This window comes from Chroicocephalus ridibundus, chromosome 9 (assembly GCF_963924245.1).
Source record: "Chroicocephalus ridibundus chromosome 9, bChrRid1.1, whole genome shotgun sequence".
Classification (NCBI taxonomy): Eukaryota; Metazoa; Chordata; class Aves; order Charadriiformes; family Laridae; genus Chroicocephalus; species Chroicocephalus ridibundus.
The window spans coordinates 11346535-11374035 of record NC_086292.1 but is presented as its reverse complement, the minus strand read 5'-3'; positions in this window follow the sequence as shown (position 1 = coordinate 11374035).

The window sequence follows — 27501 nt, the reverse complement described above, 5'->3', positions numbered from 1 at the left end:
GGGTCAGCACTCATCAGCCTCTGTGTTTCAGCTTTCAGTTCAAGAGAATACGCTAAACGGAGGAAGGGAAAGCATTCCCAAATCAATACTGTATTACAAATGCTTTGTTTCAGGACAGACTCCATTCTAGATGTTTAAAGTAAATGTTAAATCCCATCCATGAAGATGGGCTTATTAGTATTGTTTATAAATCAGATCATTTATAAACTCATATTTGTAGGACTCTGATTTTTGATTGTCTAAGCGTTACAGACTCTTCATTATTACACAGATATATGCAAAGCAAACTGACCAGCAACTCAGCCTTGGGTCTGTAGACAGGAGTCACATGAGTAGTTCTAACTCTTCTCAGTTGGGTGATTTGTATCAGTGAAGAAAAAAATCAAAACAACAAAAGCACCCACCCAAACCCACAAACTTTGACCCATAGTTGTTAGGTTCCAACCAGCAATCACTCTTATGCACTGTTGCCAAACCAAGGAATGTAGCTTCCCTCCCTTTGATGCCATCCGAACAAGTACCAAAAGTTTGTTCGATGGCAATGCAAATCTAATCTAATGAACTAAAAGTTAAGCTGGTCAACCCCAGTCAATGGAGATAGCCACCCAAGACAGATGCAATGAGTTATCCTCGAGTACGTAGGGAATCCAGACAGCTGGCTAGATGCTGAAAGTCAAAGATGCTGTGGTGAAAGTCAACAAGATACCACACAAAGTACTAGAGGCAACACATACAACACACTTAATCAGGTCTCTTCTGGAAACAAAGGTATGGCTGACCTTCAAGCTCACTTTCTGCTGCTAAAATATAACCAGAACTCATCAGAGCTGATACATCTACTGCGAGTGAAACCCTGCTAAGAAGTATTCTAAATTCAAGGAGGATGCACACAAGAACTACTTAACCCACACTTAAATTAAGAACTAGTCCTCTATGGTGAAACATTCTTGATTGTAAGCATTTTTGGAAGCAATGGTGGCCAAGTGACAAGAGACTGAGCATTCTCTAACCAACCAGGGAAACAGTTGAAGCAGAACTATTTTGAAACGTGAGTATTCCCTACTGATTTCCCTTTCCAAAGCTGAGACTTTAAGCAAGATCACCGCAATTCACATAGAAAGAATTTAGATATTGCTTGTCTGACTTTTAACTTGGTCAAAAAAAAAAAAAAAAAAATTACTCTGAGCAACTGAGCTGACTTCTGACATCTGCATCAATTCAAGGACAAAGCTGCCTTTCTGGAGTTGTAATCATTGTATAAAGGCAGGGCTAAGATTCGTCTTCACAGAGCGTGTTAAGTGGCAGATTTTATCTGGGCTGTAACAGCAATTGTTAACTCTCACCCTACAAGACAGAAGATGCTTCCTGAAAGAAAGGGCCTGCTTTCTCCAACAATAAGACCTTAGCCAACAAAGTGCATGAAGAGAGGAATATCATCAATGACATTCTGTTTTGCCTCTCTAAGGGTGGGAGTCCTTATTTCAATGTTCTTACACTCAACCTTACTCAAATCATACCCCAAATTTTCAGCATTACAACAGTGTTACAAAGCCGCAAATTCAGTGTCTACAGTGGTGAATGAGGTAAATAAAATGTCTAGTGTGTACACATATTTAAGACCCTGTCTCCAGATGCCTGCATGTAACTCCATGTGAAGTCATGACTTACATATGCACTCATTGTACCTGCACCATCATGTTCAGAGTAAGATTTTCACATAGCAACTTGGACACAGAAAAAGCTTTGGTCTTCAATAACTCTTCCATTAGACAATGGAAACAAAGCCTGATGTTCTGCTATTGAAAGACCATGAATAGAGTTAAATTAGATGTAAAGTATAGAAGATTCTATTCTAGACTAAAAATCCAGAATGCTGGTTTATAATCTGGGGATGGAGGCGAGTGGGTGTGTGTGTGACGGACAGGGATAGCAGTAGATGAGTGCTCAGGCAACCTGGGGCAGTGCTGTCTTTCCTAGAAATCCTTTGCTCTAAAATTTCAGTGGAAGATTTTCCCTGAGATGTTGAGATGTGGCTTTTAGGTATGACAACCAGTGCTTCCTACTTTCACTTGAGTCAGAAAAGCCAATATGCAAATAGCCAGAAATTAAATTCAAATCATTGACAAATGACTGTTTCTGTGAGATTTGAAGTTAGTTCAGTCTCCAGAAAATAAGATGCTGAGTGCTAATCTACTGCTTTAAAAGACCAGCCTACCCAGGCAAAGTAGGAGGATGTCATTAATAAAACAGTAGCATTTTGATTTTTCTTTAAAGAATGTGCTCAGAGCTGCAGAATGTGTCCTTAAATCACTAAAGCAGAGGTGGGTGAGAGTCCCAACTTGCCTGGAAACAAAACAAGTTTGCTACTTTCTTAATTCAAAGCAGAAAAGCTAGAGGAGGACAGCATAACAGAACTGCAGAAAGCTCCCAAAACCCTAGACAATAGAAAGGTACACAAGAGAGAAAAAAAAAAAATTAAAAAATGATGGTTTATTCCACGGATGTTCATGTTTAGGATGCATTTAGGGAAACGGATTTCTAGGTGCTCGTAAAAATACACGCATTCAGGAAAACCTTTTCTGACACATATGAGAAACAAGCTGTAGAACAGGTCCAACATAGGGTTATATGGATGTAAGACTGCATTTGACAAGCTACTAAAAGCATGGAATTCAGGGTTAGGGCTCTTATTATCCTCTAACTCAGCCTTATGGATGTGCGTCACAGGGTCTTTGACTCAGCCTCAAAAATGAAAAATTAAGATAAAAGAATCTTATTTGCTTGTCTAAGTTTGCAGTGAAAATGAAGGCCGACTGAAGAGCTACATTAAGGCCACTAGGAATTCAAATGGCGAGTGAAGAAATGCAGAAAAACTAAGTGAGACACATGCAGGAGAATAGCCCAAAGTTCATCTGCAGAATGAGGGCTGCCAAGTTAAACACGCCCGCTCTGAAATTGGGTCTGCAGGTTAAAATGAAAGATTACATTTCATAATTATATAATATTGTGTGAAATTCTGGTCTGCTCTCACTCCCCCAATGCCATTTCAGAAATTATATAGAAGATCTAGAAACAGTTCAGAAAAGCATGACAGGGATGGACAAAGTTAGGAACAGCAGCTGAACCTGTCAGAGTGGACGGGACAAATGATAGAGATGAGAAAGAAGGCTGTAAGATCAACAGTGGCGTAGAGGAGATATTGCTTGTCCATCGAAAAAAAAAGAGTTAAGGAACTTTGGATGAAAATCAGCAGGAAAAGCCAAACACAAAGTTCACATGTGTTTTGATTCTGCAAACCCTTACTCTAGAAGATAAAGATGCTGAAAAAGTAACTGGAATCAAGGGAACATGGGACAAGTTCACAGCAGAGCAGTCTTCTAGGGCTATTGCGTTCAATGTCACTACCTCTTGCTTAGAAAACTCTTCCACTGAAAAGTGTTGGAGATTAAGAAAATATTTAGGGAGCTATCACAGTATGTTTGCTCTGTTGAATATTTTTCTCCTAGTCATTCACTTTCGCTACTGCCAAAAAGAGGATACCGAGCAAGAGACATCTGGTGAAACCAAGCATAATCTTTGTCCTGCTTTTAAATAAATACAGCTGGTGGAAACTGTCATCACAACATTATTTTATGGGAAACTTGGAGTACCTGAATCTTTTGGGAGCCGATCCTAGTTTCTTTCATCTCAGAATATTTGACATAAATTCCTTGACTCCTTTCAGCCAGCACATTTCAGCTGTGTACTGGATTATTCTACTTTAACTGAATTGTTGTCTGGTTGCTGAGTCATAATGCATTAAAATGACCAAAGATTTAAAAAAAAAAAAAAAAGAAAAGAAAAAAAGAGAAAAAAAAAGAATAGTCTTCTCCCAACACACTTCTACCAAAGTTGCTTTCAGCAAGAGCTTTTCATAAATTTCATAAATTTCTGTCACTCAGATTTCTATTGACCAAATTTCCACCGTTATTTCTAGTGACCAAAAGCAGAAGTATAACCAGCAAAAGTATTTGTCAAGTGCTTTTTTATTTGACCAGGACTGGCTGCAAATCAAGTGGAAAGATAGTTATGAATATTGAACACTTTTCCACAAATGGCAACATGAAATTGCAAATGATATATAGTCTTTGAATCATTTAGGTTCGAAAAGATCTTTAAGATTGAGTCCAACTGTAAACCTAGCACTGCCAAGTCCACCGCTATGTCCCTAAGCCCCACATCTACACGTCTTTTAAATACCTCCAGGGATGGTGACTCAACCACTTCCCTGGGCAGCCTGTTCCAATGCTTGACAACCCCAAGGGCAGGTGCTGCTATTCACACACACCAAGTACACTGAGCAATGGGCTGTGTTATCACCTCTCAAGACTTCCATAAAACAAAAAAATTAGCCTTGAGCAACAATTTAGGTAAAAAACCCCTCTAAACTGTGAAGATAACTTTTGAAGCTTAAATAACCAAAACATTTAAGTATACTCCTCACGTAAGAGTACCCTCAGAACTCTAAATCATGTGAGATCCCATGTATCCATATGATATACATACGTAAGAAATTAAGACAGCACAGGATGAATACATATCCCCTTTTTTTCAAAGCAAAGACTCTGTGCTGAAGAGTGTTCATGTGTGTGCTTACTAGTTTATTTTCTAACAATACCTGCAAGAATACAGGAAAAAAAACCTGTATTATCTATGCAATTGTGTAAAGTTCAGACAGAAGCTGTATTAATTTTCATAAATATCTAGTCTGCGGGAAAACAGGCAAGTTCTGAGACTTCAGAAAACTTGAAAAATTTTTGCTGACAGTGAAGTTTCGGCTGCTTCTAGAGTGTTTTATCACAGTAGCATCTATTGCTAGTTTTAACAGTTGTTGGTCCAGTTTTCATGTTACAAAATACAATACTGACAAATATGAAGTGGCTGTAAATTCATATTAATTACAAAAATAACCCTACAAAACAGATTTTTTTCAATTTGAAAAATTCTGAAGTCTCATTTGAAAAATTAATTGCTACAAATAAATTATTTTCTATTTTTTATAATTTTATTCTTTCAATTTTCTACTATTATTTTATACCCATCTTTGTATTTCTTTTCTAACAAGTACAAACTTTATTGCAATTGAATATTTTAATTATATCTTCTTTTTTTTCAAAATTTTTTCAAAATTGTCTTCAGCAGTTTCAAACTCAGTTGTTGATTGTTTTGAAATCCACCTCCAAAACAATCAAAGATACAGTACTTTTCATAAAGCACAAAGTTCTGAGCTTTGAGCAGCAGTATTTTAAATCTGCACTCAACATATACAGCAAAAGAGCACGGAAGAACACTAATTCAGTGCTTTTATGCTAATCTGCAGGAATCAAAAGAAAAGAAATTGTTCCCAGAGTTTTCCGTGAAATTCTCCAGTTCTTCTAAATAGTGTCCTTCATCAAAGGTTTAAATACAACTGTCATAACAGGCACTGAACCAGTATTTCTGCTGTTAGCACCTGGTCCTGAGGACTTTGAGGGGTCTTTGAAACTCTCAGGGATTAGAGTGGGTTCAAAATTCAACAAAGTAAGCTTGCTTACCCCTAACGTTTAAACAAAGCAGTCTGAAAAGCCCTGCGCTCCAACAGAAAGTGGGTTTAAGTTATAATGTGCAACGCCACACTATGCTTAACGTCTTGGCAACGTGTAAGGCTAGAGGTTAGTGAGGATTAAATGATAATGCTATTCGAAAACTATCTCAAACCTCTTGCTGGAACAGTTTTATTCAAGTAAAACATCAGTTGCAAAAACCTTCTCTGTTTCAAATGTTTAGGCACAAAGATGGCAGGAATAAACTGCTCCCCCATGTTACCAGCTAGGGCTGCGCCAGTTCCAGTTTGCTCTGCCTCACGTATTCTAGTTGGCTACTAGGCACAAGGCTAGTAGATATTTTACGGGTAGCCTCTCACAATCTCTCCTACTGGAAATGAAGCATTTGGAAAAGCAATTATTGATGACAACGGGGAATCCAATCCAAGTCCCTTCTGTATTTGAGTGCATTAGACTATTGTGGGTTGTGCCATTTTTTTCAGGTCAAAACCCCCTCTCTCTGTCCCACCTAGAACTACGACTGGTAAAGCGTATTTAACAGGGGGTGTGTCAGCCTGGAAGAGAGAGTTGCTTTTATGGGAAGTAAAAACCTGCAAAATACATCCAGTGTTAAAAACAAAATCCATGACAAACCAGTCTGACACCTACATAAAGCTGAAACCCTGGCACACAATTACTGAACGCTCTGCTTGCAACACACACAGAATTCTAACAAGAAAAGTAAGTCTCTGTGTGGGATGCAACTTAGAAAGGATTTTTCTCTGGCAGGTAAACCATGTCAAGGCAAGATTGTTAGCAAGTTTTCTTTTGTCTTACTTCAGAGTTTGATGTATATATGTTAGTCAGCCTTTAATTTACCTAAGCAGCACAGTTGGCTAAGTGTGGGAGGCTTTTGCATACTTAAATACTAGAAAAAAGAAAAACTTTAATACTGCTGCTGCACAACAATAATAATAATAATAATAATTTATCGTTTCTCCAAGGACCTTTATGGCGAATACACAAGTCATTGTCAAAAGCAATAAAATAACACTGTAAGTAACATAACAAGTTTTCCTATACTTTCCAATTAATGTCAATTTATGAATCTCCAAATAACATAGCCAAACATATTTTATTTATTTCCATTTACATACCACGGAAGAACATCTCGGCTTCTAGGTGCCCTGATATAACAACAAACATCTTAAACCTAAAACCAGCAGAATAGCCAAACAAATATAAAACTACCAGCTAAAAACAACTCTGACCAAGCCACCTTTTCCCTTCTGACAGCTACAGAACAAACCTCACCCTACACATTCTGGGTCCATTTCAAAAAGCTGGACTCTGCACTTTTTTCTGAAGGCCAGTCTCGCCAAGCTCAATTTGAGAGGTGAAGGGCATCCCAAACTATGAAGACATTCTCTTCTGACCAGGGAGAAATCAGTGTAAGCTTTTCTGATAACTGCAACTGTAGCCATGCAAGAGGCTGGATCTAAACACTTCTTTCAAGAAATACACATCTTTTTACCAACCCCTTATATTTCTGCCAGCAAATATCTCAGCACCCCTGTAACCTGCTCACAGAGAATAATTCTACCAACTGAACAGGTTGCCCTGTTGTTTTAGTCTGCAGATGGATTTTTGAGACACATTTCACAACACACAACACCTCTACCTCCAGGCAACAAAAATAAGGTCAGCAGCAATGAAATGCAGCAGAAAATGGTTGCAACCTCCTGGGTGACTTTGTTATGTGTCTACACACAACCAGAACTAGAATTGCCATTCATTCATAGATTCACACCCTAGCTTTAAACTAGGAAACTCAAATACTGGCAGCAGCATAATCCTGGCAGCAAGGATTACAGCAAGAGGTGGAAATTCCTCTTGGACACCAGGAAAATCTTCAGACCATCGTTTACCTAGTTCTGTCACCTCTAACTCCACTCTGTACACAGAGGCCAGCCAGCCTATACCGACATGAAGTAGCATCTTTGTTGTCAGTGTAGATCTACCCAAACAAGAAAATGAACGGAAAAAACCTGCAACTAGTCATTTTTTTCTGTTTAAGAGCCTACAGCAGGCTGGGAACTAGGAGACATCCCATTTGCCAGCTGTGCAATTGCAGCAATCATTCGTTACTATTCAAATTCTCTGGTAGCTTCTACAGCCCACCAGTTTAATCAGCAAGTGATTAGACTGCTGAGATGCATAGCTGCCTTCCTTAGCATAGCCGCCTTCCTTAGCATAGCCTGACAAAGCCAGTGAGATTAATAGCCCTACCATAGGCAAGGGGCAAGTATTTGGGGGAATTAGCAGTTATCTCTCCATCTTCTCACTTCCATCCCTTGCATGCTTGTGGGCTAAGAACAGCAACAGTACTGGGACTCCAGAGTACTCTAGGCACAGATTTGTTCCTGCGATCTCCAAGAAGCAACTTAATCACAGGAAAGTACCAAAATCATGCCCCAACCAAGGACAACATGTAAACAGAGTCTAGTCCGGAGAACAGCGAATAGTGGACGGCCATTGATCAGAGATGAGTGCTATAGCTAATGACAAAAGCTAATGAAAAAAGTGAAGGAAATCAGAAGCAAACTGAGAATCACCTTAACACCACAATTTCCTGTTCTCCAACTAAACATGGAACATTAACCTCACAATTAATCACTGCAAAGATTGCCAGTACTGGAGAGGATATTTTAAAGCAGGAGCTAAATGTTATGTCAGCATGCACTTTTGCTTGACAAAGAAACTGGCAATTTCCCCTTGCAAAGGACTCTTGGGATTTCTCCATCCACAACAGATGAGGCTTTAAAGAGCAAACCATGCCTCCACAACATAGGAGATGGTTATCTCTTTTATTTGGAAATTAAAAATAAGTGTGTAAACAGTGGCTCCTCCAGAGTATAAGACAGATATGATCATTGTCCTTTTCCACAACAGGGGCGTACATAGGCCTTTCAAAGATTCACACTTTATACTTGCATTATGTAAGAAGGAAAGAAAATCTTATTTGTGCAGCAATATGGATAATCCTCTCTTCTTTTTGGATATATCCGGGCACAGTACTTTGGTGGGCTTTTAAACTCTTCCAAAAGATGTGGGAAGGTTTGGGAAAATGTCATGTTTTTATCCAGAGACAACTCAAAGGGTTTTTGAAAAAGTCTCCAGCTATAGGGTGCGTGTGTGCACTGTGCACAGAGTTGTTGACCGACCTTCAAGATATAAATGCCAGGTATTTTTAATCACTAAAATAAAAAAAGTCAAAACTAATTTTCTGGGTTAAGAATCATTAAGTTTTTATAAAAAGATTATCATAGCTAGCAGAGTCTCTCTTCCAAGTACTCAAAGGAAATGTCTACTTTGCTATCACTAAATGAAAAAAAAAAAGCATTTTAAATACTAAAAAAGTAAATAATGTTATGTAAGAGCATCATTATATTTCTGAAGGGCATTTTTAAACTAAAACTTAGCATATAATTTTGAAGCTACCCATGAATGCTGCATTTTGTTAATTTCAGGCACTAATGTTCAATGGTTTGAAAATTTTTAATGAGAATGGCTATCTCTGTAGACTGAAGATCTCGAAAAACAGAATTAAAAGCTGATGTCTTAAAAGTGACTCTGCCTTTAAACATTCAAAAATTCTCATATTAACTCAATCTCTATTCTTTTGGCTGCTATGTACTACTGCATCCCCAGAAGCTGTCCTGCCCCAAAGCAAGCAATGCCGTGCAGGCAATGACGATTGATATACTTTATGGAAAAAAAGATTTGTTAGGCCTTTTAGAAATAGAGAAAAATATGCCTTAATTTTCAGACTGAAGGTGAAGCCCTGGGCTGCCATCAAATGCGTATTCCCTTATGATCAACAGAACTGGAAATGCTGACTGAAAATCAAGTTCTCGTTATCAGGTAACTGCAAGGAATGTTCTTCCTGTATTACCAAAACTTACATGATTGCTGCATTCCTGCACAGAAGAAATGCATCATTAAAGAGGTCAAAGACAGTGGTTAAGTGGTGCTAAAAGAGACTTTAAATTTTATGTCACGTCAGATTTAAGCTGATTTCTCATGGCAAATTCCCCACTTCTTGTGTTGGCAACAAGTTTGTAGGACATGAGCTCAATTCTCATGCAAGGATTAGTTTCTCCCACCATTAGCAGTGAAGGTCCCCTAAAAATAGGAGTCTGGTTTTGTTTTCACGTCTCTATTCCTAAGAGAATATCGATATCATAAAGGATGTAAATTGAAAGCCCAGAGAGGCCCACATCTGAATGTACTCTGGCCTGAGTTATTTTCATTTCTATATAATAAAATTTTAAAACCTTAGAGTGTCATGAAAACAAAAATGACAATTTCTAAATGCACTCATAGAAGTTATAATAAAAACACACATTTCAACAGTTTAACTGTCAGCCTGTCTTGTTACCTATAATCACAGTGATTGAAGTTTCTGTATTTCAAAGGCAAAAATAGCAGTGATATAATAACGAAAACCTATTGCAGTTCATTAGTCATGGTACATTAGAAGAAAGAGATTCTTTGGCAATTTTATGGCCATTTTAAAAATGGTGCCTTCTCAAAAGAGAAAGTCTTAAGACATTCATATTTCACTTATTTTTCAGGGGCTGGGTAAGCCACATCTAGGAAAACAGTGAATTCAAGGAGGCTGTGCAGAGGGAAAGAATAAGGTTTTGGGAACTGCAGATCCAGTGCAGAGATTCAGCATCTTGTTTATTTGTAGTGCCTGACCTACATCTGCGTACCCAAACACTCAGAGGAGTGAAGAGTTCAAAAACTTGATCCGCATTTGAAAGATGTGACACAGACCTCTGCGGGGAACAGTAAACAAGCAGCAGATTCTTCTTCCCCAACAAAGCAATGTTACAGCCTATAGGAAGCCCATGCAACTTACACCGACAATTTTAGCCCATAATGAAAAAAGGGCCTATGGCTGAATAGGTAGCTTTTACATTCATAGAAAGTGATGCACATGGGGGTGGGGGAGAGGGGGCAGTGAGCTCAAGTCGAATTTTCCATATAAAATTATCATCACTTAGGGTCAACGTCCTTAGTGTTAGAAAAGATCATTTTGTGAAAACATCAGTGCAGTTCACAAAAGTCGCATAAAAAAGGAAGCAAACATTAGGAATTATTAGGACAGAAGTAAAAAGCAAAACAGAACCATGATGCAGTTTTATGAATCTACAGTGTGACCATATCTTGAGTGTTCCAAACACTTCCAGTTGCCCTACTTTAAAATGAATGGAGCAGAAATAGGAAACGTGCAGAGAAGGAAAGAGATGGTTATCAAATATACATTACAGCTTTCATATTGCATACTATATAATTATCCTGCAAAAAGAAAAGAGTGGGGATATGGCATAGGTCTATAAAATCATGAACATCATAAACAGGGATAGGGAATGGCTGTTGAGCATTTCTTTCAATAGAAGAATTATCTGGACTACCTTTTGCTGACTTCAAAATACAACTACAAAGAAATACAACAATAATTTATTACATTCAATTTAAGCACTGCAACCAAATGAAGCATTAAAATTGAAAGGCTGAATAAACTGAGCTGAAGACCAATGTAAGTATATGCCTATGGAGAATAATCAGCCTTCTTAGTTTTCAACTGGTTTGTGATACAAGATAAAGCAAAATAATTCTCACTGAGTTTTAAATTATGAATGATTCAGTAAATTATTAATGTTAAAGGTACATTAGCGTTTACTTTTAGCTTCCACCACTCTTCTTCTCTGTTTAACTATTCTTTAGTAACACAGAGAGCTTTATTGAAGGTAAGAAATAGCGGGCCCTTTTTACACTGTAATTCAAAGTAAAGAGCCTACACACAGATATCTAACCTGGGAGCCTCTTCAGTCTCTAGAGAGAATTGTACATGATGACCAGCACTGGAATTAACAAAGCTTTCATCTAGAGTCAGTGATTTAGTGCCATTGTGCAAGATCTTTACAAGCTACAGTGAATCACACTGAAGGCAAAGGGAACATACAAATTAAGGGCCTAGTCTTGCAAACATCTGGCTTCTGAGCTAAACCTACTCTTGTTTCAACTACGTTTTCTATTTTTTCTGGAGGCAATGAGGTGGGCATCAGTGACTTATTTACAATTCTCCACCTTCTCTTGCGGTTCAAAGCTTTCAGCAATGGCTCCCAAGAAAACACCACCCTCTACAGTATGCACCTCCTGCTCTGCTGCAGAGAATAGCTTCCTTTTGTGTGTAAGGCCAGTTCGCATCGTGCTTTGGGTTACTGAGCATATTTTCTGGTGATGGAGAAATTCCAACGGGAGAAACTGTAAACTGCAAGTCAAGTCTTGGGTGTGAGGGAACAGAAGAACTGGGAAAGAAAAGGAATTGGGTCATTTTTAACCTGCACACTTCCATTATCACTGGCAACCATCTCAAGATGAAGGATTTAATTTTGCCTGATATATAAGCTCTTTCTGATACAAAACAGTTATTCAGAAGTAGAGAGCTAAGAAATCATGGACCATGAAGAATCTGGCTTCTTTTCATTAAAGTTAATCAAAGCTGTGTCACTAAAGTTAATGCGAGCAGAATAAAATAAAATCTAGATATTTTCTATTCCTCTGTTATGCAAATTAACTGTGACATGCACAGCTTTATTGCTTATTTCAACAACAGCAGGAAACCCAGGTAAGCTAAGGCATTTTTCTTTTACAATTTACACTTCAAATTATATGATCACCCACAGCATGCTGCATCGCAAAATACTGCAGGCTGACAAAACACAAGATGAGGATTTCATTGCTTGCAACAAGCACTTCAGGACTGGCAAGAAAATGACTGGCAATGTTTTCAAATAAAAAATACTATCATCATGGTAAATAGTCATTGGGTTTTCTTCTTGGGCGAAGCCTTAAAAACGTCTCCAACACTCAGTAAAACATTTTTATGTATGTGATTATGAACTGCAGACAATCACCTACTTCTGAAAAGTTTAGAGACACATTTAAGCTTTTGTAATCAAACATGGAAATGAAATCACCTTGTGGCACTTATGATCTTGATTAAATGAGACTGGTCTTTACTAGTAGTCACTTAAAACTACGTGATAACCTGTTTTCAGGCTGACTGTCTGTGAAGCCCTACCTTCATTGCTCAGACTCTGTAGAAAGCACAGTCAACTCTTCCTTCAGTCTTGCTGCTTATGGAGGCAAGACTCCATAAGCAGCTCCAACCCGAAAGGACAGTATCACTGCAAAAAGTGCCCTATATTTCTCAGGACTTAATTTATCATATGGCAGAGGGAAAACAATAGCAGGAGGCTAGAGAGAACTTAAGCATTTGCACCCTTTTAAAGCCTAATTTGCTAGAAAGCCAGCGCTCTTTCTCCAGGATGGTATAGCTATAAGTACAACCTTTTTCAGAGGGCCTTGGAATCTACTCCAGATGTTCGAAGTAATGCTGAATCTATTCTCACTGCTGATGAAATATCCTTAGATTTAAACAAACAGAGAGCTGTGAGGCTTACCTAAATGCAAACACAACATATGTCCTTTGCGGAAAAAAGAAGTGCTGGGAATTCTTGACCAGATACAACAGCATAATGTGATTTTTTTTTTTTTCAGCAAATGCTGGGCCAGCATAGCTACTTCTTCTGAAGTCGTTGAGAAATGTTATCACAACCAGCTAAAAGACCAGACTAAGGTGATCTCAACCCATAAACAGCCACGCAAATTGCTAACACCAGTCATAAGGACAAATTAGAAATGAAGGCATTCATTTTCATTTTGAAATGCACATGCAGCCCCTTCCCATGGCACATGCCCCTTCTATTTCCCAAACTCATTACAGCACAAGCATGCATAGCACCACATCATTGAACAAGAGGAAAAGGGATTTCCTGTGAAGAATACTGTAACAGAAAGAATCACCGTAGAAGATTACACATTTATTATTGGCAATGCTTCAAGGTTTTTTGGTCAAGGAAGCCTCAGTCAAAACTAACAACGTTTCAGCAGCAGATTCAATTAGATCTGACCTAAAATTATTCACTTCCCGTATTTTCATACACTGGAAATCGCCTGTCCCATACGCAATATATTCCTTTTGATCTAGGTGCATAGAAAATTACAGAAGTTTGCAGCAGTTTCCAGGCAGAGGAAGAGAAAACTTCGTTCAAGCTATAAAGTTAATTGGAGGCGATCTGGAAAGAGGGAGGGTCACTTTTTTCCTGGAAACTCCCTGTATTCAGTCACTGTTGCTGATCAAAGGCAGTTGTTTCGTTCAGATTTTGAACACCTTATATAGGGGGTGTTTTGGTTCACTGGAACTATTGAGGAAGCTCTTGTTGCATCAAAGAACGACAACCTATTGCCTTGGATTCAGCTTTCCAGGAATAATAACTAATAACATAATAAAGTAAGTCACATTACAAGCGGCACCTCGAGGTACTGTGGTTCAGCTTCCCTCCCTCTGAAACCTGAAGTAATGATTTAGGAAACTTTTCCTCCAATTTAATCACGATCTCACTTCAACATAATAGAGCATCCATAACAGACCTAGTTCACTTCAAGCCAACACAGAACAAGCAGAGTCTAAGTCTGAATTTGGCCTTGGACATTTCTGAATAAAGCAAAGCCCTGTCACTTTGAAATGTTTATTTATTAAACCTTGCCTGCTTCTATGTGACTTCAAAAAAATGCTTAAGGAATCATTGTATATGTTTCACATGCAACCAACCCTCCCGAGAAACTGAATTATTTTTAAATGCATAGCCAAACTATTTATACTTGTAGACTAGCATTTTCTTTTTTTTAAAAAAACAGCTTTGTAGGATTTTAGCTTAGTCCCGTTTCCTAACACAGTGAAAACTTATGCTATCATTACATCACTATAACAAGATACTCCCAATTCCCACAAGAATTTCTCAAATAATAAAGAAAAGATTCTGCAAAGCTACTGGCCTTTCAATATTTACAGATAACTTTAATTTTTAACTACCCTTTTTAATTATAATTACTCTTATTATTTCATAGAGTTATTATGCTATTCAAGGTTTGCAGTGTGTGTCACCTATGGAAAAACAATGAATGGTCTGTAGGTAACAGTGAGTGATAACTTCTGAAGCCAGGGGTCTCCCAATATTCTACAACACTGATATAGTGTCAAGCGTTAAAAACGACAAAATGGACAAAATTATATATGAATTGTTTGCTTTGCAAATGATTAAAGCTAGTCTTATACCTCTACCAAGATTCCTCTTTATGCTTACAGAGTCTAGGTCATCTGAAATTTTCTAGACATCTGAAATTGCACCTCTTTCCCAGCCACCAAGTACATACGAGTCTTGAGGACCGGTAATTTTTTACAGCCTAAGAAGATGTTGCTTTGGAGAGACCTAACAGCAGCCTCCTGATCGCTATGGGGGGGAATCAGGGAGATGGAGCCAGGCTCTTCACGGAGTTGGCATAGTGAAAGAACAAGAGTGGAATAAATTGCAGGTGGTGGGGGGAAGGGAAGTTCACAAAAGATTTAAGGAAAGACTATTTCCCTGTGAGAACAGTCAAGCAGTGGAACAGGGCCCATGGAGGCTGTGCTGCCTCTACCCCTGACAGTTTCCAAGGCCCAGCTGGACTTGGTACTGGTGAGGCCTCACCTCAAGTACTGTGGTCAGTTCTGGGCCCCTCTGTACAAGAGGGACATTGAAGTGCTGGAGCGTGTCCAGAGGAGAGCTACCAGGCTGGTGAGGGCTCTGGAGACCAGGTCAGATGAGGAGAGGCTGAGGGAGCTGGGCATGTTTAGCTTGGAGAAGAGGAGGCTGAGGGGAGACCTCATTGCCCTCTACAACTGCCTGAGAGGAGGTTGGAGAGAGGTGGGTGTTGGCCTCTTCTCCCACGTGAATAATGACAGGACCAGAGGAAACGGTCTGAAGCTGCGGCAGGGGAGGTTTAGATTAGCTATTAGGAAGAATTACTTTACTGAAAGAGTGGTCAGGCACTGGAACAGCCTGCCCAGGGAGGTGGCTGAGTCACCATTGCTAAAGGCATTTAAGAAACGTGTAGATTTGGCACTTCAGGACATGCTCTAGTGGCAGAGATTGTAGGGTTTTTTTTTTTTTTGCATGTGTATGGTTGGACTTGATGATCTCAAAGGTCCTTTCCAACCATGAAGATTCTGATTCTATGACAAAGCCTGGAGTAATCCAGTCTGCTCTTATGGCTGACCCTGCTTTGAGCAGGAAGTTGGACTGGAGACCAACTATGTCAAAATTAATCAAAAGCCCTCCAAGCTCTTCCTCCTCCTTCCCACAGGTATGAGAAAAAAGCAACTGATTTTTATTAAGAATGAGTGCTTGACAAATATTCTTGCCCCAATTTCCCCTTTCTTTTTTGTATCAGACATAACATTTCCCCAATGTCCTTCATTTTCAGATGATTTTCAGATGTGTAAGGAAATAATATCTAAATAACAGCCATATTGTATGTTACTGTACATATCTGACAAGCACTGAAGTCAGCTGGCTTCACACATTTCACGGATAAAAGAAACTGGCTGACTATATATCCTTCTTGAAGGTAAAATGCACATATAAACATAAAATAGGCATGACATTGGCAGTTAAAAAAAATAATAAATGTATAGAAGAATCAACTTATGTTACCAGATGATGATTTTTCAAGAATTTTCCTTTTGCTTTCCACTGGTTTTAAGTTTTTATAGATATTGGATCTCATAAAGAAGATGATGTGACTGAACATGAGCACAATGCTCTGCTCTGTTCAGATGCATTCAACATCACCGAACATAAATTCCCCTGCTAGGACACAGAGATAAAGGAGGAATATGCTAAATGTGTAGTGCCCCTTTTAAGCCTCATAAGTTGATGGGAGATTTTATTTATAAAATAAGTTTCTGAACGCCTCAGGAAATCTCACTCAGCCACTCTGGTTGGTAAAGAAAAGGTCACTGACTGAAGATGGAAAGCAAAGCCTAGACTACTACAGATTCATTTTCTTAATGATGTAAAAGACATTGACCACAGAGTGACTTTTGCATCTGTGCTATTCACATTTGGAATCTATTTATATTTCTTTCACAAAGCCAGTCTTGGTTCTTTTAACCTCATTACTGCTATCCCCTGCTTCCTCACTAGACAGCAATTTGGAAAAAAAGTCAAACAGAAGAACTGATTCGTATGCACTGTGAATAGAGGAAAGTGCTTAAGACTTTTTTGTTTTAGAAGTGTTCTTTTCTTCCTGACAATGACACCTGCAGAACTAAATTTAGGTATTTATCTACTTCTGGATATGTCAGAGTACTTCAGAAAAACATGCTCCATAGATTTCACAGTCCAAGCTGCTTAAAGTCAGAAAAGGAAGAAAAGAGATCATTTACATTCCAGGACCCATTGAAAGGATACACAGTATGTTCTTACATCACAGAATCCATCTATCATGAAAATAAACAACAAGTTATAATTTTAAATGATTGGGGATATTTTCCTTTTTCTCCAACAGGAAAAAAAGAACAGGATTTTTCCAGAGAGCCTATTTCATTTAAATGAGGAAGTATTGTTGAAACACTCTTATAAATGTCTAGATCATCATCAGTAATGCTTTCCAAATACCACCCATACATAGTTCTATTTTTAATGTTGGACTGTTCTTGAAAGCTGCTAAGAAAAACATTTATTCATAACATATAAAACTATACCCTGTCTAAGCATTTCCCTCCATTTGGGAACCCCAAATGTTGGTAAAATTTTAGGAATTATTTTTAAAGTTTTAAAGGAACTGAAGTCCTATATTTTAGTTTTCTTCCAAAACTAACATTCAAGGACCAGATCCTGTAAACTTTATCTCACTAGTAATTCATCAGAATGCAAATAAAACCTTTCAATTCTGCAAGAAAGACTCAATAAATACATATCACTCTAGTAATTAAAGGTAACCCATTCAAACACCACACATTTTACTTTAGCTCACAACTTCAACAAGAACTGATGTGAACCAGCCCTTTCCCTTAGGAAGTCTATTTTCAGAACTGCAGCAAAGTCCTTTCCAGAAAATCTAGGTAAGTGTATTACGTATTTACACATTAAACGAAAATTTTATTAGCTCTTAGAAGCAATATTATTGAGGATTGAGAGTCTTCTTTGCACAACACTCGTACCTGGTAATCCACCATTTCCAAACCAGAACACGTCCTGTGCTGCATTACAAGTCATCTAAGGTTACTATGTCTTTGCTTTTTCAGGTTATGCCTACATCTTTTGTCTATAGGATGAAACTCAATGGAATTGTCTTTCTGAAAACAAAAAGGGTGCTACAGCCTGGCACAGCCATAAGACTCTGCAGCCTGTCTTTTAAATTTATTTTACCTATAGCATGGACCTTGATCAACATACAGAGCCGTTGCTTGGAGAGCTGAGCCTGCTGAAAACAGACACTTGTGTCTCTCATTTAGGGAAAGGATTTTTTCTACTCTCTTTTTCTCTTCAGTCAAATTCAGTAAACACATTTTTCATTGCCCCTTTATGTACCCTGGTCTTATGCTAATTCTTGAATGTTTGCTATTGTTTTAGTTATTAAATTTATATCATCAAAATAATGTAATTTGTGAACTCTGTACTTAGCTATACCCAGAACAGCACTGAAAATCTGCTTCACTGTCCCCCAATTTCCACAAATGCCATAAATATGGCTATAAAATATCAGCTCTGCAATAACTTTCATAAAAGAGCATCTCCAAAAAAAACAAAACAAAAGCTCAAGAGCCGCAGACTTGCATCAGAAGAAAATTCCTGATAACCATCAACATCTTTAAGTGTAAAGAAAATTGTACTAAAATTTTTTACTGAGTGTTCACCTATATACTATTACAAACCTGAAGTTACAGTGTATTTACCCTGTACTCTGTAGTGATTATACACTTGCATGATGTATTGTCATGTAGTGACAATTTGTTTCAGCTCTGTTTCAAGGCTGAGAGAAAAACTTGGATTGGAGCTGACACGGCACTCCAGCCAAATGGTTACAAGAAGTAATTGGGCAGCAAGCCTGAATGGTCTTTTCATTGCTTTTATTTAAAATTATATTGGTAAGGGATTATTTCTCTCCTGTTTTAACTTGGTACACAATTTTACATGGCACATCTCATGAGCAGATAGTAACAAAATGCTGTGTTTCCAAGGGAACTGAAAGGGAGCATTCCCACAGGTCCCAAAGCAAGGTGAGCATGCTGTGGCTGTAGTCGCTAACACAACAGACAAGGGCTGTGATTGTTGCAATGCCATCACAGCTCCAAAGAGACACAAATATTGTTACTGAAACCCTTCACCTGTGAGACTGCCCCACAGGTGATTGAAGTGCACCAGGAGAAGCAGCCAGGAACCAGATTTCAGTCCGTTTTGATCTCACTGTGCACCATCTTCATGCCCAGCCTGCTTCCCCCAAACCAGCACCTCCTTTCCCAAGCCTCCCACAGGCTCCCACAAGGCTAGAGCATGGTGCCAGTCAATGCTGCGCATAACTTAAGATTTTTCCCTGTAAGAGGAACATACTTTGGAAGTTTAAGATAATACCTTGAAAAATAAGAGCTTTGCTGGCCTGGCCTTTCCCTCTTCTCCCATCTATACATTGATACCTTTACATTTTGGTCATCAGTGCCAGTGGCTTTAGCACAGGTTTAAGTATATTTTATCTAGTTTTTGTAAATACACTTGTGATCATCACTGTAAAGGTAACAGACGGCCAGTCATTAATTAGAAAAACTTGCCACCCTGATTTAAAAAAAAGTTGGTAGGAGAAGGAAATCAGTTTGAGCTGGATTTCTCTCAACTCAAAGCCTCACAGATTTCTAATAAAGGTCTTTACTGTCCTGCGCAAAGAATCCATTTCTCCCAAGCTTCCCGGTTCTTTTCTGTTTGAAAGGTTAAGTTTCACTGCCAGTTTTATGTTCAAACATAGTTTTCTACTACTTTTGAACAAGTGGATTACATCAGTCTGTTAATTCCCAAATCTTACAAAATATACAGAGTGAGGATTTAATGACAATCCAGCTGGTAGGAGATACTGCCACTCAATAACAGACATGCAAGGAAATACCACTGGTATGAAGTAAAATACATTTTATAATTAACCCACTAAAGAAAATTAATGGAAATCTGTGGAAGTGAGCTTTTAAAATAAAATTGCATTAACGAGAATAGAAATAAAGCAAAAATAGAATCTGGATGACACGTTTGGTAGGTGGATCCCTAATTAAACACTTGTCTATGACACTGCTGGGAAAAAAAAACCAGATTTTTTCTCCCCCCTCACAAAGAACACGTATCTAGTCATAAAACAGTTTCTCAACTAATTTAGTTCCTATATATCCATTTCATTTCCACATGGATACAGAAATGAAGCAAGCCCCATATCAGCAAAGCATAAGCAGAAGCTTAACTTTAAGCAGGTGGGTATGCACTTTAAACTCCACGCTTGATTTGTTTTCTTTAATAGACCTCTAATTCACTGCAATCAATAGATTTACTGCACACACACTGAAGGCTGAAAGCATAGATTAACCAAAATACATAGGTTATTTCTAAGGACCAAGCATGTATTTTGCACATGCATATATCAAATGACAGAATGGAAATCCTGAGCAAATGCCCTCCACCGGCAACAGAGGGGAAAGGAAGAGGCTGAAGCTTTCTTGGGCCTCCTCACCCAATTCTTACCTGCCTGTCTTATGTCCAATCTGCCCATTTAATTTCAAACCAAGCCTAACAGGAGTCTTGCCCATAATCCATTATGGCAATTTCCTTTGAGAGGCTATGTATGAAATCACTTTTACACCACTTTCAATTTGCATAATTCCCAATCCAAACAACCCCAAATTTTGAAAGTATCCTCATTCTCTGCTTCATAGTTTTAAAAACAAACAAACAAACAACAAAAAAACAAACCACCACCCACAACACTGCTTTTACTGCTGTAAAAGTCACCCCTTCTCTCCTAGCTTTGGTCACTCTTAATATGGAATTTAAAACTCTTTTAATGAAGGATGGCTTTCTACTGCATTCCAAGCACTGTATGTGGATGCAGCCCTAGGGAACAACATGATAGTAAGGACATCCCAAATCCAAGTCTCAAACAAAGATCCCAAGAGGAAACCATTCCTGAATCTTTGCTTCATAATCCTACCACTCTTACCTCTCTATTGTACTCTAATCCTCCAAACTTTGCCATGCTTGTGGAAGCAAACCACTGCAAGGAGAAATGTTTATTTCAAGAGGATACTGCACTGGAACATGCAGAAATGTCTGGAGATTCAGTTTCATCCACATGCTGCATTCACAGTCTTTTTAGAATTACCTTGTATTAAATACTGTAAGTACGCATTCATGGAATGTGGTCTGACTAAAATTCAATGCAAAAAATGTTAAAAGATATAAATATGCAAGCAGTACAAGCTGCAATTCTTAGCTTCTGTAGTTAAACTCATTTATTCTTCAGACCCTCACTCAAATATCACTTTTATCATCAGGCATTCAGTTCTTAAGAATTACTGATGAGAAGATCAGGGAACATAAATCTTTAACAGTGACATTCTTCACTGATTTGTCGGAATCAACTCATACAAATTACTGGTCTCTGGAATAACTGTTTCTACCACTCTTACCTCTTGTCTGTCTTGCTCTTTGGTTATGTCTTCCCAGAATGCATGGAAAGGAGCCCCAGAATGGAGCTCTCAACACCAGATAAATTATAATAAATATGATAGCATAGGTAAAATTTTTCATTTTCTGTAAACACCGAAGTAGTGTTTATTTCTTGACCACGCTTCAAAGGGAGATTCCTATGTTATCATAGTTTATATAGTAAAAAGTTTCCCACAAAAGCAATACTACATTTTAATATGACATAGAAATAAAAATCATTTTTAAAAGCTAAATATGTTAGTTGTAGCGAAACTCCTTTTGAAAAGTGTTTCCAGGTAAAGTACACAATTTTCACACTCAAGCTAACCTGGAATAGCAGGTAGTTTGGAGAGACGGGTCTTCACCCGAGACAAAGATTTGTCTCAAATCTCTTCTGTTTCTGATTTAAAGCTGATATGAAAATGCATTAGCCACATTCCTGGCAAGCCCTTAACCACCAATTCATAGGCACTGTCCAGAAGGGCATGTTCTTCTATAAGTGGTTGTTTTATTTTGTTCTTAAAGTCTCATATTCATCCTGACATAGAAAGGGAGAATTTTGAAATTCTTAAAAATTTTCCAAGACAGATTTTTTTCCCATCATCACCCACTTCTAATTATATCAGATCCATGTGATTAATATTATTTTTTTGAAGTGTATATTGTTATTTTAGAAGCATGGCTTGCTGATGCATGCTACAGTGTTAATTCTTGGTATAAATTAGAGCGTGCCTACTGCAACCACATTTAAGTAATTCAACATACTCCTAGCTTTTATTCCCCTTTTATTTGAAGTGGTTAAACGTTGTGCTTGTGAAAAAAATGGTACTGCCCCATCATTCAATGACCCGTAGGCTTTGAATCATGATAAGCGGTTCAATCTGGAATGCTGTTACCTTGTCAGAAATTTACCCAAAGGTCTTCTCTGAGAGCACAACAGTGGTTCAAGAGGTAGCAAAACTGATAAGCCTTTAGGGCATGGAAAGTTATCTGCATTCAAAAAGAATATAAATTGTCAAATTCTGGCAGTTGCTATGCAGAGATGTATAAGTAATAGTTTCATTCTGTAAGTTAGCTTGACCATACTGCACAGGATGCTATAATGACAATGTCTGCACGCCTGTTTCAATAGCCCAGACAGAATGTTTGTACTGTATGAACAGCTATAGGTCTGATGAGGCTCACTGGTGTTACAGCGTGTACAAGTATATACTAAACAATTACCTCTGGCCAGTACTCACAGTTAACCATATTAAGCATGCAAAGTTCTCAATTCTTGTGATCAATCTTAAAACAATTTTGATTTTTGTTACCACATGGCATTGAGGGGAGTTTTATCTTTTTCTAAAAATAAAAATCGTGGCCCCTATCACTGCAGAGAAAAATACAGACATGCTCAAGAAACAAGGCAAGAAAGTACATATATTTTTAATCTTTTGACTTTCAAGGTCTGATTCATGATTTCGAACGTCTAAGATTAGTCACATCTCAGCTGTATCATAGGCCTGCGCTGTTTAAAGCTGAATGGGTTGCTGATGCAGCTTTAAAAAACCTCCACAGAAACTGCCGCCTTATCTGAAAAATGCCTTCTAAGTGTTCACTTAATGCAGCTGACCTTATTTTGGCCAGCCAGATGAATATAGATGCTAACATTATATGGTGTCCTTAGGATGCGCAAATATAAACCATCATCTTTGATCACCACCAAGAATGAAAACATAGCCTAGGCAACTTCAGCATCTGCCATTTATGTTCTCAATAAAAACTGTGTAATCCCCATGTAATTGGTAAGTTTAACGTAGCACTTCACAGTAGCCTGAAACCCATTACTAGGAGCCCTGGGAAAGAAACCATTAGCTGGACCATGTTTTCATACCCACTATTTACTCTCTTGAGTAAAATGTATCCCAAGGAAATCTTAAATACAGCCTATATTTTCCAGGAGTGGTACCTCAAGCAGAGAGATAGGAAGGAAGTAGACTGAGAGGAAGATTAACATCTCTTAAAACTCCTCAAGCTTTTGAATTTATTACTTCTTCCAGAAAGAAGCTGCAGTGGATTTTAAGCTCCCCAATGAAGTGCAAGAGTCAAAGTTCAGTACAGAAAGGTCACCAGGAACACCTAACTAGTCTAACTGAATACTACTGCTCAATGCTCAAGTGCTGTTTTGATCAGTTCTTGTGATGAGGCTAAACTCGGTAAGCGCAGCACCTGGTACATATTATTTATTCTGATCAATTATACATTTAGAGAACTACAAAGAGAGGATCACTGTAAGTTCAGAATTATCAAAGGATGAGGAGGCTTCATCCCCAAACCCACCACCTGCAACTCACAGGCATAATTTGCAGTACTTTTGATGTTTTATCTCCTAGAAAACCTGTCTTTAACCGAACTGAGTGTATTTGACACTATCTTGAAATACTTGGAGGTATGTTAAATGCCTTGCTCCTCACAAAGTTTTTCTGCCTGGGGTCCTTATTTCCTCAGAGTATAAAAGTCTATTTTTCCTATTTTATTCCCATTTCCTTCTACAAGTTCTTGTGTCATGCGCGTGCTTCCCCTGCCCCCCGTCACAATAAAACATCACAGGATAAACGTGCAAATCAGTGTTTTTATACTTCGATTTTGATTAATCTTATTTTAAGGACAAACACACTCCACACCCTGGCAAGGCAATAGCTATACTACTGGATCTAGGACCTTTGTTAGGAAGGAAATACTGCAGAACTGCATTTTACTATCTGAAGGATGATGTTTAAATATAGGAAGAATCTTCTAAGAATTGCAACAGAAACCTTAATGTTCTGCCTTGCAGCCAAGCCTGCTCAGTAATCTTCCAGGCCTGCCTTTCCTAGAAGGAGAAAGACAAAGAGGTGACACTGCCCACAGAAATTAGTGACTTGGAAATTGGAGAAGCTCTAATTTCATACTTTGGAAAAAGAAGTACTTAAAGAATATGGTAGACAGAAGTCTGTTTAACCTTTGAAGTACAAACGTTATACAATGAGTTTAGTTTTGATTAGTATCTGACTTGCATTATTACAGTAGCAGAGCAGTATCAACAGAGATTTCTGCAATGAGATTAGCCTATTAGGGGATCACAGAATTGAATATGCATCCACTTAACATGCATTTTAATGTGTGATTTACTGCATAACAGGCAAAGAATAAGATTAATGAGAGCTTTTCAATACTGACAAATTCTGAACACATCCAGGAAGAACTGAAGTGATGGTTATATAAAGACCTCAAACCCCTAAAAGAAACTTTGGTAAGTTATAAATTCTTATGACCTAGTTAATTTCAAATGTTTTCTGATATTTACTTTTAAAAAAAACCAACAAAATAAAACAAGAAAACAACTTGTTTGGGTTTTTTTATTAATCCCAGCCTGATATACATAGAATCTGCATGGCAAACTACAGGCAGAAATGGGGAATAATCTCCCCCCCAAAAAAAGATTGACTTTCTGATAAAGCCATCATTTCAATTTTAGCCACAAAAAACCTCTTTAAAATATTTTTATTGTGCTATGTTGCCTAAAAAAAAAAAAAAGAAATTATAACTGCTCCCTTGCTGAAACTGACGATCACCTTCTAAATATTTTGCATTTCACATAAATTAGAAATTAAGACCTTCTTGACCAGGACAGATGGGCTAATATGCTTGAGAGAGACAATGCTTTAGCCTGCCATAAATTAGCAAAATCCAATTAAAAAATAGTATCCAAAAATGCTATAAAATGTACCACCCTGTTTACAAGTCAGAAATGCTTAAAATTCACATTCTGAAAGGGGTTGTGCAAGCGAAAACATCACCAGGGAGTTCACAGAGAGTGCACACATTAAGGATGCAAGCGTGGTCAGAGAGAACTCCATTTAAATTCAACTATATATTATCAAAAGGGAACCGTGGATGGTTTCCGGGGATGAAATGGGACTGTTCACCAGAACACCACATAACAACAGCTTAATTTGAAAGCTCTCCTGGAACACGCTACTTTTTTCTCCACTGAGAGAACTGAACACACACTTCAAATAGTTTCGATGATTTAAACTCTGGAAGTAAAAGATTAAGCTCTCAACTCAAAAGAGATGTAGACTTATGAATACTAGTACATTCCAAGCAGCACAGGTTGTTGGTCTCTGTTTTCAAATAAATATTTTCTTTTGGCAGAAAAATACTGATTCACTGGAACCCAATTGCTTTTCTAGACTTTTTTTTTTTCATGGAAAAACACACATATTCAAGTGATAGTACTGGGAAAGGTTTTTTCCAGTTCAGGTAGAGGATTTCTAGTCAAAATTATTCAAAAGGAAGGAGATTCAAATGCCCTACAGTCAGAACAGACAATGGCCAAAAAGTTAGGGTGGACATTAGGGATGGGAAAGACTCAGCCATAAATCCCTGCTCTACCAATTCAGAAGCATCATCTCATTTGTCTTCCAGTGAAGAGAGGAGTTGTGTTTTAATTCTGCAGCAAGAACGTTCTCCTGGCATACTGACAACAAAAGGGAGGAGAAGGGTGGTGATTCAGGAGATCTGACCTCAAGCCCTGTCTCTGTCCCTGGGCAGGTAAGTGGCCTGGAGCAAGCCAGAGGACTGGATGTCCCCCTTTCCCCACGTAGGAACTGGGGCTGGTTTAGCTGAGCTACATTCCATAGGCAGTTGCAGATAAATGTTTGTACTGACACCAGCTGTGTTCAGCACTATTAAAGTACTAAATGTGATCTGAAGCCCCTTCAAGTTGATTAAAAACTGTGGAACATTTCTGATCAACTGAGTGCTTGCACAAGCTTACTATATGGCATATCTGACACCAATCCAAACTATCCTTAAATGATCCAGGACACTTGGACAACACAGTCCAAGAATCTTTCTAAGCTGCTTTTTGACTGTATCCCCATAGAAAGTAATATCATTCACGAAGAAAGTCATAATGTATAATTTTGCACAATTGCAGCTTATAAAAGTTCATTATAAAAGTTCTTTCTATCCCTGGCACGATACATACCTTTTAACAAACAACATTGTAACTGAGTGCAATTGTCCACCACAAACCCAATCCATGTACCCAGAGGCAAATATATTAATACTTGAAATACAGAAGGAAGTGCAACTACCACATAATTAAGCTTTAGGACAAAAATGCTTTGACAGACTAGCACTGTTAGAAAGTAGCAGTAAATGTGCACGTTTCTTCTTTTAGAAGCTCACTTTAAGTGCAGATGGGCTACTCACATTTACAATTTCTGTAGTGCTCATTGCTATAGCATTTAAATTCTCACACATTAAATAAAACCACCATATGCATCAGGGATGGGTTGGAGGCCATTTTATGAACATTAAATCCTTTTCTGCCTTTTTTTCTCCATTCTAAATGGCAAACATCTCATCTGTTATTATAAAACCAGACTAGTACGAGGAAATACATGTTCTTTGAGAACCCATATAAAGACCACATTCAGACACCACCCACTGTCCTCAAAGCAGAACTGCTTCATATTTGAGATTTAACTATTGATCAAATATTACTTACATCCTAGAGAATCTCCACCTCAGCATTTCTCAATGCTTTTGAATGAAAACAGGCAACCTCTAGTGACAGGTAGAATGGCATCAAGCCAACTTGAACGTTTCCACTCCAGACGGCATTACGCACCTTCATCTCCAGCACGATCACCTTAGCAAGCACACATAAAACTGCAGCTCTGTGGCAGAGGCAGTATAAAGAATATACATCATATGTATCCTCCTTATGTGATACACAGCATAAATAGTGTACAGGCCTGTTGAAAACAGATGACATGAGATTGGTTTGTTTTTTTTTTTATTTCCTTAAGTAAGGAGAGCTTCATTTTACTGATGTTTGAGGTTTTGAAGAAAGTTCACATAACTGTTCAGTATTAGGATTACAAAAGACAGAGGAAAAAAAGGCTGTTTGCTCTTCTGGTTTCAAGTAAAATGACTTGGAACAGTATTTACAACTTTCCGCCAGAAAATGAGTGAGGCGTCATACACAGCAATCAAAACAAATGTGACACATATCAAGACCTTATCTCCACCATAACTAACCAGAGGGTAGCTCAAGGGCATACATTTAGAAACCAGAAATCGTCCATAGATTTTTGCTACTACTTCACAAGAGCAAAATGGAAGAAAACCCCCAAACCCTGCCTGATATTATAGAGCTTTGAATTCATTATGATGATGCTATTGTGACTGGCACCATTTTAATA